This window comes from Rosa rugosa, chromosome 3 (assembly GCF_958449725.1).
Source record: "Rosa rugosa chromosome 3, drRosRugo1.1, whole genome shotgun sequence".
NCBI classification, from domain to species: Eukaryota; Viridiplantae; Streptophyta; class Magnoliopsida; order Rosales; family Rosaceae; genus Rosa; species Rosa rugosa.
In genome coordinates this window covers 2,432,033-2,446,317 of record NC_084822.1, presented here as the reverse complement: position 1 = coordinate 2,446,317, position 14,285 = coordinate 2,432,033, and the positions used below count along the sequence as shown (strand labels likewise).

At 48.1% G+C, this 14,285-nt stretch overlaps 1 pseudogene; it reads left to right on the top strand.

Moving 5' to 3' along the window:
- Positions 1-696: 696 nt before the first annotated feature.
- On the top strand, positions 697-13,590 carry LOC133735615 (probable amidase At4g34880; annotated as a pseudogene).
- The last annotated feature ends 695 nt before the right edge of the window (positions 13,591-14,285 follow it).

Below are 14,285 nucleotides of genomic sequence, written 5' to 3'. Positions count from 1 at the left end.
ATGGCAGACGACGTCGGTTGGAGGCGGCTGGCCTGACGTCGAAGAAGGCTGACTGATAACGTCGAAGTCTAAGAAGAAGATGGTCAGATCGTTCTTGGACAGACATTGGTGCAAGGAAGATAACGACGGGATGACAATAACGCCGTTAAGAGAACAATAACCCTAACAATGGGGTTTTTGAATTAATTCCTCGAACTGAAAAAACAAGAGACAAAGTCCTCTCGGATCTTTGCTTTGATACCAAGTTAAATATAACGAGATTGAGAGAATGAATTTTCAGATATTTGATTCATCTCACAGTGGAGATATATAAAGAGGATTACAGGAATACAATTGACTTACGTCTCTACTCTCTACCACACATAGAAAAGGTAAGTACTAACTACGATTATAATTACAATAGATTCTATTCCTAATATTAAGCCAAGACTCACGCTAACATAATATTTTACGTTTCACCTAATATTTGTTCTTTTTGCTACTGTTCTGATTTTTGTCGCATAAAACATTATTGAACTTGGAGGTATTTGGTCTGTGGCATATTCTTTTCCAAACGTGCCTGGAATAGGTGCTCTCTAGGATCGTGTGTGGCCATACATTATTGTTCTCGTGGTGGCCTACCTCGGTTCCCAACTAAACCAGAAACCCAAAGACAGATAACATTTGGTTATTTTGGATCACACATTTCACACTAGTCTAGCCCAAACCAATACAAGAAATGATAATTTCCTCATCGACTGCCATGACGAAACCAAGCTTCCCTCACATCTTATCTTTATTGCTTCTCATTCTTCTCTTCACATTATCATCTCTGCCAGGCACATTCGCAGCTCGCAGACTCTCACTCAAAGAAGCCACCATAGACGATCTCCAGCTCGCTTTTAAGCACAACCAACTCACCTCGAGGCAACTTGTCCAATATTACCTTTCCCAAATCCGAAAACTTAACCCGGTTCTCAAAGGAGTCCTAGAAGTCAACCCGGATGCGCTTCACCTTGCCGACAAGGCTGACGATAAGCGCAGGACCAAGGCATCAGTGTCACTACTCTCTAAGTTGCATGGCATTCCTATTCTGGTCAAGGACAACATTGCAACCAAGGATAAGATGAACACTACCGCCGGCACTTTTGCGCTTCTTGGATCTGTCGTCCCTCGTGATGCCGGAGTGGTGGAGAAGTTGAGGAAAGAAGGTGTTTGAGCCCAAAAGTAATTTTGGCAATATCCTTCAGTGGATCTAGCACAGCGGGCCGATACCTGCGGCCCAAAAATAAACATACTTGGTTTTGGGTTACAACTCCGCCTATTCCGGAATCCATGAGGAGAGCGAAGTCCTATTGGAATCAAGTAATAGAGATTGACTAGGAAACTCCAGTCAATAATCCTTCTACGACAAGGAGCGGTCGAAACCCTAGGTATATATACCAGGTTTCGAGGACAGATTAAAGACCTCTCTCAAATCAATCAATCCCAGCGATTACAAAGCCTCCCCGGAGCAAACCTTCAACCTTGTTGAAACCCGGTGACCGTGCGCCAGTCCCAGTCTCTACAAGAGCCGACTGTCAGCACCACCAGACCAACCCGGCGACCGTACTTCCAGTCCCAGTCTCCCAGCGAGCCGACTGCGAGCGCAACCGCCACCGTTACTGCCAGCGAAGCAAGGGTAACGCCCTCGCAACCCAGCGAAGCTAAAGTCACGCTTTAGCGCAACCCGTGCTTTCTCCAAACTTCCCAGTGATTGCTCTGCTTAGTCTACAACACTAAGTATCGATTCGGTGAACGCAAGAGACCACAACCAAAGTCCTTATCCGTAAGGCAAAAGTCCTTTTCCGGAAGGCTAGAGAAGAACCCTGTGACGAGGTTGGTGCTCTCCTTGTCCACAGCGCTTGAAGAAGAAGTCAGGTCAAGGGACTACCCCATCGACTGCACCCCGCGGTGCTGGCACGCCTGCGCAATCACTCGCTCAAAAGAGACAGTTTGCAAGCCAACTGGTTTTGGAGCCAAACATTTTGGCACGCCCAGTGGGACCAAACTAGTGTCTCTTCGTGAACGGTAGCCATTGGGAAGTCAAGCGAAAACCCTTACCAAAAGGTTTACGCTAACTGCCCAAAGCATAAGACCTCCAGTTACAAGCCGCATTCTCGCGCGGATTGTCGTGGTCTTTCTGAGCAACAAGTGACTCAAAGATTCGCTCTTCATCCCCATCCAACCGAGATGTCGACGGAAAAAGGAGAGAATCGTCCGACCGCTGCTGAGGGTCAAACTGTCACTAACAACCAGGCCAGCGAGCCGGTTGACACTGTCGCTAGCTCCAACACAGCGACGAGTGTGCAAAGAGAGGCTTTCGTTCCGAAGCCTATCCCAGAAGGGGCCTCCTCCGAGGTCGCGTTCGCAATTATCCTGGAGAACATTGAAAACCACAGCAAGAAGATAGCTGCTGACCTTGCGAGGGATAATGCGAGAGCCGACCAGGTCATACGCGAGATAAACCAGCGTATTTCCCAACAAGCGGAGGAAACTAAGCAGCAAATCTCACAGACTGAGAATGCTTTGATGGCCCATGCTTCAGGTATCGCAGAAGAGCAGAACCAGCGCCAGAAAGGAATAATAGAGGCCATTGCGAACCATACGAAGCAAACAACGGCTAACATGGCTGGTCTCCGTAAAGATGGAGAGATCCTCGCAACCGAGGTTGCCATGCAGAGGGCCGAGCTGAACCAGGCTAAGGAGGTATTAAACCAAACCTTGGGTGATCCCAATGCTATCCTTGGTTCTCTTGGCCAGCCATCCGGTTCGAGCAAATACGTGCCACCGAACCAACGCGAGAAGGTTAGCAGCCATACTGCTATACCTGCCGCAACTGTTGCTGCCACGCCGCTGAAAAACAAAGAACAAGCGCTAGTTATCGGCGGCAGCAAAGATAAAGGTACTGCCTCAAGTGGGCAGACTACCAGGCAGAAGCACCAGGCCTCAAAGGGCGCTGGAACCTCGTCCGATTCTACGTTCGTTCAATACGACAACGACGGGGCAGAGAACGTATATCAAGAGCTGCCGGGAAGCTACTATGGGATTGACCAGGCTGGTAATCCGGTTAGGATAACAGCGCTGGCAAAGGAGATGCCCATACCAGCAGTGACTCTTCAACAACCCGCTACAACCCGCGTTGTGCACATAGGAGAAGGGGCAGCGACTGTAAACCAAGCAATACCTGTGCAGCCTGTTCGCCATGCAGCGGCCATACCGCCTCCTCCTCCTCCGGGTCCAGAATATGTGAGACGAGATGAAGTAGAGGAGATGATTAGACAGGCTAACCCCAGGGCCCAGATGGATGGGATCTATGAGGGACCTTTCCCGCCGCATATAATGCTCGCGCCTTTCCCCAGGGGCTATAAGAACATTATATTTGCTACTTTCTCAGGGGAAGACTCCGAGAATGCGGCAACCCATCTGGCTAGGTTCAGGGTACAATACGGCCAGTACCAGAATGATGACATCCTCAAGTGCAGGATTTTTGGCACTTCTCTCTCAGGAGCTGCCTTCAGGTGGTTCTCCAAATTGCGGCCGGGAACTGTAGCAGATTGGCCTGCAATGGAAAAGCTTTTCCGGGAGACTTTCGGGGCCACAGAACCTGAGGTAGACTTGGCCTCTCTCACCCAGATGGCCCAACAGCCCACAAAGTCCGCTGTGGCCTATCTTCAGCGCTTCCAGATTCAGAAGGCCAAGCTGAATGTGATCCTGCCAGAGAAAGAATTGATCAAGTTGGCGATCAAGGGCTTAGAGCCTCGCCAGCGAAAGAAGCAGCATGGCAGCATGATCCAGTCAATGGGAGAGCTCATCACAGAGGTGGGAAGCTTCGAACACCTCCTCAGAGAAACTGACGCCAGGAAGAATGCGTCCAGAGGAACATACGTACCAGGGAAACATCGCACTGTAGCGGCCCTGAGCTACCAGCCGGCTACGTATGATCCTTACTACCACTATCACAGTGAGGACGTGGCTCAGGAGGACGAGGAGGAAGATGAAAGCGACATCGCCGCTTATGAGCTGACAGGGAGAAAGAACCCAGCCTTAAAGCAATTGAAAATCTCCAAGGAACCTGTCAAGCTCAAATCGATGGCCTTCACTAAACCTGAATTCGCGACGTATACATATGATGCCAACAAGGCACACGAGATTCTAGATGAGATGATCGCCGCGAAGATGGTGAAGACCGACTTTGGACCTTTTCCTCGACCAGATCAGCTGAAAGGAAAGAAGTACTGCAAATTCCATAACCTGTGGAACCATAATACAGCTGATTGTGTGAAGCTCAAGGACCAGATTCAGGTATGGCTCAACAACGGTAGTCTTCAGGTGGAAGCTCCAGTAACTGCAGCAGCGCTCGTTGACCTAAACCCTTTTCCTGATACTGGGATTAACATGGTCGATGTGAACTGGACCAAGCAGAACCAGAGGAAACCAACTCTGGATTTGTCCACGAAAGGACAAGAAACAGAGCCTAAAGAGGCTCCTGCCCAGAAGAAGGCTAAACCATTTGGTCAAGCCTCGCCAGTAGTGTTATGCTCGCGGTGCAAAGAAGAGTGTGGCATCCAAGTGCCGCACGAAGAGGTCGAGCAGACATTTCGTTTTGGCTCTTTCCCGCCCATTAAGTGGGCTTCGCCATCACTACACTACCAGCCTTCCAGCCCAAGAGAAAAGGAGAGAATGGGGTCACCTACATCACCAAAGGACTCCAATCTGTTCAAGAAGCTGAAGGCAGCTACGGCTGATCAGAAGATGGAGGAAAAGGTCGCGAACAAGCACAAAGACATTCTGACCAAGCCCTACATACCACCTGCTTCAACCGCTACCATCAAAGAAGGAAAGTGGTACACCAGGGAGAAGGGGAAGGCAGTGGAGATAAGTCCTTCCAAGAAGCGAAAACTGCAGCGCAGATTTGGTGAAGCCAAGCGCGCGCTAGAGGCTTTAGACCAGGGCCTGATCAAACCGCAACCTATTATTAAACCTTGGCCTGCCAGAGGCTGGGCTTTGGACTTGATTGGGATGATTCACCCTCATTCCTCGCTCCAGCATAAGTTCATCATTGTCGCCACTGATTTCTTCACGAAGTGGGTTGAGGCTGAACCTTTGAAGGAAGCTTCCGGCGCTACCATTCGCCAGTTTATTTTTCAGAATATTATTTGCAGGTTCGGTATTCCAGAAGTGTTGGTCTCAGACAGGGGGCAGCGTTTATGGGCGGTGATGTAGAGAAGCTTGTCAATGAGTTGGGTATTCACTTTGTCCACAGCACACCATATTATGCCCAATCCAATGGTCAAGCAGAGGCCAGTAACAAGATTATTATCACCTTGCTCAAGAAGATGCTTGTTGAAAACCCTAGACAGTGGCACGAGACGTTGTATGAGACCTTATGGGCTTATCGTACCTCCAAGAGGAATCCCACTGCTACAACCCCCTATGCGCTAATGTTCGGCCATGATGCAGTCTTACCTTTGGAACTCAACGTCCAATCTTTGCGCGTCCAAGATCAGCATCACTTGATCGGGGAAGATTATGTTCAGGCGATGTGGCAAGAACACGAAGATCTCAGCGAGCAACGCTTGGCAGCTTTGGACAACTTGGTCTTGGAAAAACAGAGGATTGCTCGCGCCTATGATAAGAGGACACGTGGCCGTAGTTACAAAGAGGGTGATTTGGTTTGGAAGGCTGTTTTGCCTTTTGGCGAGAAGTTGACCGGTCGCGGTAAATGGACTCCGCGATGGGAAGGACCCTTCGTTGTTCATCGCATTCTGGAGCGCGGGGCCTTTCACCTCAAAGATTTGGATGGCGGCCTCCACCGCAATCCCATTAACGGGCGTTTCCTGAAGAAATACTACCCTAGTGTTTGGGAGTTTGACGATCCACCGGATCAACCTTCTTCTCAGACAGGGGGGCAACCTTAGTCTACCCAGGTTCGCTTCATTCATATTCAGGCCTTCCCTGTGGCGTTAGTATCCTGTACTTGCTTCACCTACGCATACTAGGGGAGCAACACTCTGTACATTCAGGCCTTATTTGAGGCTTTTCGTTCAAAAATAAAATTTCAATTTCAATGTTTCTTTTCTTTGACATTATGGTGTTAAGAATGCATGTAATGGCCTATACCTGAGGCCTTATTTTATACTTTGATTTGCAAAAAGTGTTAAAAACTTTCATTCATAAAGTGGCTTTGCGGCCAAAAGCAGTACAAAGTGCAAATCAAAATAATTACATTTGCGGTTTACAAGGCCAGAAGTGGCTTAGAGTAAAAACCATAAAGTTACAGATCTACTGAGAGTTTCTGGATCTTGTGGCAGCAAAGGGGCTGTGCTCGGGCATTCCTACTCTCCCTCTCTTCACCCACATGCCTCCTCTGCTTTGAGTTGCAAGCCGCTACCGTCTGTACCGGACCAAAAGGGAAGGAAATAATCCATTGCAACCCTTTTGGTTGGATTACCCTCCGGGATGGAGATGGTCTTCACAGAGAAGCGCGACTCACAACCACATCTACCTCCAGGGGAAAAACATAAGTCACGCAGTCAGACCCTGGAGGCAGGCGACGGAGCAAGAACAGGCGACCCATATTGGTCTTCCGCCCTTCTTCCTCCTGCTCCACGCGGGCAATCTGAGAGAGGAGACCCCTCAGAATCGGGTTCCGCCGCTACGGGAGCACCACATGTTCTTTGGTCTAAATGAAACCGGTGGGTTTCACCGCGACTTCCAGAGACCAAAGACATGAGGTTGGACCTGAGGTTAGGCCATAAGACCTACCCAGGTATTAAGGTTAAGCCATAAGGCCTAGGAATTTGAGGCTAAGGCTAATATCGTGAGGAGAAGATCGTAGAAACTGGAGGAAGAGAAGTAGAGATTTTGTTGCTATCTCTGGGAAACCCATATTCGTTTGTGTATATCTTCTCCCCAGAGTGCAGGTATTTATAGTGCCAGTCTCAGTGGCTTTGACCGTACGATGGTTAGTTGTGATTTTCTCATCGCCATCAATGAGCGTATCAATCGGAGTTAAATGCTAAGATCTCGGAAATGAAGATAATTGAAAGCGCGTGGGAGACGGAGCAGTCTCCAAGGAGGTAACCGCTCCGTTTCGAGATTATCTTTTCAGTCTTTTCAAACGGTTTTAAAGCAATAAAGGCAACTTAAAGCGTTGAACCGTTTGAGAGAATAAGTTATTATTTGGGCCAAGCAAAGTGGGCTAAATAGTAAGTTAAGAATAATAATATTGTTCATACAAAATATGGGCCTAATTCTAGGGGCCCAAAAGTCTTCGGCCTGCATGGGTCAGGCGAAGGAAGAGTTCGTCCAAACGAAAACTGGCATCCGCAGCAGCTTGTGCTGCTTGTTGGGCCGCCACGCGTGCATGAGCCAGTTCCTGGGATAGCGTCTCGAGAGCAGCGAGGGGTTGTTCCAACTGAGGCTCTGCATGAACGAGCATAGCAGTAACATCGGTTAACCGGGCTTGAAAGGCCTGAATTTGGGACCTCAAGTGGTTCCTCTCAAGCGTCAGGTCCCTGATGAGGTTAGCTTGGTCACCCAAGAAGTCACGCGCGGTCTCCGTTTGCTGAGTAAGGTTCTGATAATGCATTTCGGTCTGCCTGGTTTGCGCATTCGCGACTGCCCGCTCGTTGAGCCCTTGAGGAAGATCCTGCAACAGCTGATCGATTTCCTGGAATTGTTCCTCAGTGATGGCTCCCTCGCGGAGGAGCACCCTCAAGTATTCTAAGACCCTCACAGGCGCACCAGGAATCAAGATATCAGGGCCCAGGAAGCGGCGAAGGCCTTCTCTGACTTCATCTACGACCCCAGGGGGGGTCACTTCAAGTACACGAGCTAACCTTTCCAAAGTAGAGGGAGTAGGAGGCTCAGCGACAGGGGCCTCAGGAGGTTCAGCGATAGGTACTTCCGGCACTGGTTCAGGTACCTCCGGCGCTGGTTCAGGAAGGTCTTCCAATTCTTCAGCTTCAGCGACTTGGGGGGGCAGGGGGAGGAAGTTCCTGATCAACCACGTTAGGAACAGGCTCAGCAGCTTCTGCTTCTACTGCTCCGGTTACATCGTCCCCAGTTCCAACGACGTTTGGAACCTGGAAGAAGACATATCAGAATACTTGAACCAGGAAATAATGATGAAATAGTTGGTTAGGGGGAATACCTTTTCGATTGGGGGCTCATACACAATGATCGCTAGCATTGTCTCTGGGCTAGCTTCGCTGGGAACAGGAATTGAGTCAGGCGCTATCTGTTCCAGGACAGGAACGTCGCTTAGTTCCTCGCGAGGTGCATCCAGTAGCAGTACTCTATTTTCAGCCTCCGGCGAGCTGTCATCTATGATCTGCACTGGCATCGAGGCCAATTGTGCATTATCTACAGCGCCCGCAGGAAGTGGAGAGTGGTTCACAACAGTTGGCGCTAGAGCTTGGGAAGCAGATGTGCCTTCACCAACAGTTGAAGATCCTTCTTCAGCATGTCTCGAGGACCTGTGGCGAACCTGCAAATGAGGATTGTTACAGAGTCACACAGAATGAAAAGAAATTTCTAACAAGTGCTTAGTATGCTTGTGTCTTACCAGTCGGTCAGCGATTGGTTCATCTTCTGCCCACAGGTCAGTTCGAGGATCAGAACGAGCGCGCTTCCGAGCCGAGAGAGCAGCGATCTGTTAGAGGCAGGGGATTAGGTATGACTCGTAAAGGAAGCATGATTTGTACAAACAGAGGGCTCTTACCGTTTGCATGTCATCATCATCAGAGGAGGGTTCTTTGTCCTCAGGCTCTATCATTACTGCCTTTTGCTTCCCAGACTGGCCAGCGGCTTGGGAAGCGTTGGCTGCGCGACTGCCAGAAAGTGGCGCGCTCCCCTGGAAAAGCAAAGTTTGAATTTAAAGGGGGAGGGATAAAAGAACAAAAGGGACAAAACATGAGTCAAGATTAGTTACCTCTTGAAGGGGTTCGCGGATTACGATACCAGCTTGGGCCTGACGTGGGGCTCGCGCGGGTCGCGGAGCCGGTTCAGCGGCAGGAGGAGGAGCTTGTGCAGCGTCTTCAAGGATGCGAGCAAGTTGATCAACGTCGGCGGCGTAGGGATATCGCAGTTCCCCGAAGATGGCAGCGAATACCTCATCGTGCTGTTGCCGCCAGCAGTTAACAGAGACTTCTGCCCACCATGCATCATATCCTTCCTCAGTCGCGTCCACAGAGTCGATCTCTTTGGCCCAGTCAGGAAGATCAACCAGCGCGAGCGTGCTTTGTGCTAGCGGAGGCCCAGAAAGGGGCCCAATTCTACGCCAAGAAGTGTTGTAGTTCCAAGCATCATGTAGAGGGAATGGCACTAATTGGACAAGACCAAGTTGACGAGCGAAATGGTTGGGAGCGTAGAGCTCATAACTGAGTTCGTCAGCGGTAATCCTGATGTCGGAACAGGAGATCGCGCGGCGAAAAGCCAAGCGCGCGCGATCACTGTAGCGAGAGGCGCCAGGGAGGAAACCATGTTCAAGCGGAGCTGGGAATCTTCTACTCAGCACTAAGTCGCAGTACGGCATCTCGTGCAGTAAGTACAAGTATGTGAAGCACTCAAAATAAGGAGGGGATGTGTACCTTTCGCCGCGACTGAGCCATCGACCCAAGAGTTGGTCAGTAGGCGGAAGCAATGGGATGTCGTCGCGACGAAAGTATGGAAAGTAAATTTGAATCCAGAAGTCAAGGATCCAAAAGGGGCCAGAAATGCTAGTCTCAAAGGGATGCATTGTGGCTTGATACAAAGTACGGTAGAGGGCACCTAATACTGGTTGTCCTAGTCCCACACGGTGGCCGTTGTAGAGGGCCGTCGCCAGAGAAGTCCAGGCACCAGTGGGCTTACAGGAGGAAGTGCAGAAAATAAATTTACAGAGCCAGTACTCCAAGAATGCAATCCCGCCAGTCGCATTGTGCTCCTGGCGGTAATAGGCCAGCCACCGCGGATAGGAGCTGCTATGGGCGCCGCGACCATGTTGGGCCATGGTGGAGGTGAAAGTATCAGAGTCGAATTGGCCATGCAGATAGGGTTCACCATCAATGGGTAGGCCAGTAATGGTGAGAATGTCCAATAAAGTGACACTCATTTGGCCAAATCGAAAATCAAAGGTGTTGGTAGCAGTGTTCCAGAAACAAAGAAAGGCAGCGAGTGGCGAACGATTGCCACCGCGCGGAAGACGAAAACAAAGATCGATAGTATGGGTGATACCTGCTGCGTTCCAGCGGGCTAGATCTCGAGCGCGTGCTTCCCGGTACCAAGAAAGCTCTTCCGCACTGATGGAGGATGGCCAATGCCCTATTTTTGATCGATGGTTAGGGGCACTCCAACTGGTAAAATCCCCAGGAGTCCTTCGGAGGACGGGGATGGGGCGACGAACAGGTAGACCATAAAAGGCGACGGCGTCGGCCGGGAAAGCATCTCGCGGCGTTGGGCCCAGTCCGGCATGGTGGTTCGAAAGTCGGAGGAGCAGAGGTCTTTGGATGGTGGTCTGGAGAATCAGGCTGGCGCCAATCCCAGTTTCCCAAGAGCGTGCAGCCTGTTCATTCAGTTCTTCTTCTTGGTCGATAACCATCTTTTTCGGGGGAGCCATTTCTGGGTTTCGAAAAGGAAGATGTGTGCCAAGGAGGGTTTCTGGGTTTAGGAGACTAAAAGAGTTTCTGATGTGACAGGTCTGAAGTGGCTGCGGATTTAAATAAGAGATTTTGTGAGGGAAACGATGCGACAAAAAGGCGTTTCGCGAGTGAAAAGACGCAACCCTCATTAATGACATCGTTTCGAGCATCGAACGCGTCGTTTTAGTCCCCTTCAATCAGTTACACTTTCATGGGCCTGATTTCGAGGCCTGGGGGGCAATGTTTGAGCCCAAAAGTAATTTTGGCAATATCCTTCAGTGGATCTAGCACAGCGGGCCGATACCTGCGGCCCAAAAATAAACATACTTGGTTTTGGGTTACAACTCCGCCTATTCCGGAATCCATGAGGAGAGCGAAGTCCTATTGGAATCAAGTAATAGAGATTGACTAGGAAACTCCAGTCAATAATCCTTCTACGACAAGGAGCGGTCGAAACCCTAGGTATATATACCAGGTTTCGAGGACAGATTAAAGACCTCTCTCAAATCAATCAATCCCAGCGATTACAAAGCCTCCCCGGAGCAAACCTTCAACCTTGTTGAAACCCGGTGACCGTGCGCCAGTCCCAGTCTCTACAAGAGCCGACTGTCAGCACCACCAGACCAACCCGGCGACCGTACTTCCAGTCCCAGTCTCCCAGCGAGCCGACTGCGAGCGCAACCGCCACCGTTACTGCCAGCGAAGCAAGGGTAACGCCCTCGCAACCCAGCGAAGCTAAAGTCACGCTTTAGCGCAACCCGTGCTTTCTCCAAACTTCCCAGTGATTGCTCTGCTTAGTCTACAACACTAAGTATCGATTCGGTGAACGCAAGAGACCACAACCAAAGTCCTTATCCGTAAGGCAAAAGTCCTTTTCCGGAAGGCTAGAGAAGAACCCTGTGACGAGGTTGGTGCTCTCCTCGTCCACAGCGCTTGAACAAGAAGTCAGGTCAAGGGACTACCCCAACGACTGCACCCCGCGGTGCTGGCACGCCTGCGCAATCACTCGCTCAAAAGAGACAGTTTGCAAGCCAACTGGTTTTGGAGCCAAACAGAAGGGGCTATCATTTTGGGAAAGGCTAGCTTGAGCGAGTGGTCAAATTCTAGGTCTAATAATACAGCACCAAATGGTTGGAGCGCCAGAGGCGGTTATGGCTTGGTGAGTAGATTAGTGTGTCTATATAATTATAGCTTCCGCAATCTCTTATTTGACTAGCTTGGACTGATGATACATTTCGAAATCTCCATGTTTCTTTGAGCTTAGAATAAGATGATAGATATATGGCTAGATCATTACTCCTAAAATATTTCAAATCATGTAAGTGAATAGCAGAATTAAGCTGAAACAATACATACCTCAAGCAACAAACCCCACAAAACTGAATAAGAGTACATGCATTAATTGCAGAACCCTTACACATTCTCAGACCCTTGCGGCTCAAGCAGCGGTTCAGCAATATCAGTAGCAGCAAATCTGGCAGCGGTGTCATTAGGTACCGAGACAGATGGTTCAATCTTATGTCCATCAGGTTACAACTCGGTTGTGGGCATCAAACCAACAATCGGTCTTACTAGTCGAGCAGGAGTTGTCCTAATTTCTCCAAGACAGGATACTGTTGGGTACGTAAGTGAAGATAATATATATCAATGCCGATTTATAATTAGTTCAATTTGTTTTCCTATGGCCATGACTAAATCAGGTTGCATAGTTTTCATCACTCATTTCTTGGGGTTGCGATCGAGCAGGCCAATTTGTAGGACAGTAGCAGATGCTGCTTATGTTCTTGATGCCATAGCAGGAATCGACCACAATGACATTGCAACGATTGAGACATCAAAGTACATTCCCAAAGGTGGTTATGCACAGTTTCTCAGGCGCGACGGACTTAGAGGAAAAAGAATAGGGATATTGAGAGCCTTCTAAGACTTTGGCAATGACACTTCCTTGGCTCAAACTTTTGAGAAACATCTCAACACTCTGAGGTAACAAAATGCTGCAGGCCGGTTTCCATTTTTCATGTTTAAGTCTTAACTGGAGATCATATGAAGTGTCTTCATCTATTCTGACGACCTTTTAATTTGGTGTTAGGAAAGGAGGTGCTGTTTTGGTAGACAATTTGGAAATTGCTAATTTGACTGAAATCTATTCTTCAAGCGATGAAGATACTGCATTGTTTGTTGAGTATAAAATATCCTTAAATGCATACTTGAAGGAGTTGGTGGCTTCCCCAGTGCGATCCTTGGCAGATGTTATAGCCTTCAACAACAAACACCCGAAACTGGTTAGCACATAATGTCAGACAAAACCTCATTATAATTTATTAGTGATAGGTAGTGGTCCTTTTCAATAGTGTACAATGTAAGTTCTAAAACCAAATTGATGATAACCATCTGAACTTATTGATTTCTTTTTTTTTTTCTCGAAATGCAGGAAAAGATCAAGGAGTATGGGCAAGACGTATTTTTAGCTGTTGAAGCAACAAATGGGTTTGGAAAAACAGAGAAGCGGGCATTGTTGAATCTTGCAAGGTGGACAAGAAATGGTCTTGTGAAATTGGTGACAGAGAGGAAGCTAGATGCTGTGGTGACTCCTAAATCAGATTTTCGAACTGTACTTGCAATTGGGGGAGCCCCAGGTCTAACAGTTCCAGCTGGATACGAAAACAATGGGAGACCAGCTGGTATATGCTTTGGTGGACTTCGGGGTTCAGAGCCAAAGCTAATCGAGATTGCATATGCTTTTGAGCAAGCTACTAAGATTAGGAAGCCTCCTTCGTTCAAAGGCTTCAAGTTTTAGAACAACATTGTATTACTTGGAGAATGCAGTGTGCTATGAGAGGAGCTAGTAGTACTAGAAAAATGGAGTTATGTCTCTGCTCCCAAATTCTATAGTAAGTCGATAAGACGTTTTAAATAAGAAGATAATGAGAGAAAGACCAATGACCAGTTAAGGTACACAATTCATTCACAATGATCAACGGTTTCAACATTTAGCTGACACAAAAGACAGAGTCACAGAAGACAGAACCAGTAAACTCTTAACCACAAGAAGAAATCAATCAGAACAAAGGCGAAGAGAAAGTTTGGGAATTTCTTATGTATATTGATTTCTCCAAAAATAGAGTATATATACAAAGTATGCAGAAACCTAATAGGAAAGTGATTACCTAATTACATCGTAATATACTCCCCCTTAACTACATAACATTCTAAATAATTACACAATTGTTATGTAGAATTGCTACAATCAAGGAATACAATTAAGGAGTGACTCACTCCAACACTCCCCCTCAAGTTGGAGCATACAGATCACATATACCCAACTTGTCAAGTGAGTCATAAAATGCCCTACTAGAAATTGCCTTTGTGAGAATGTCTGCCAACTGCTCCTCAGAAGGTACAAAGGGAAAAGAAATAATCTGTTGATCCAACTTCTCTTTAATGAAATGTCTATCAACTTCCACATGTTTGGTTCTATCATGCTGGACAGGATTATGAGCAATTTCAACCGCAGCTTTGTTATCACAAAACAAGGGCATGACCTTTTTCTGTTTGAATCACAAATCCCTCAACAAATGCCTCAACCATAACATCTCACAAACTCCACGGGCCATTCTTCTATATTATGCTTCAGCATTAGAG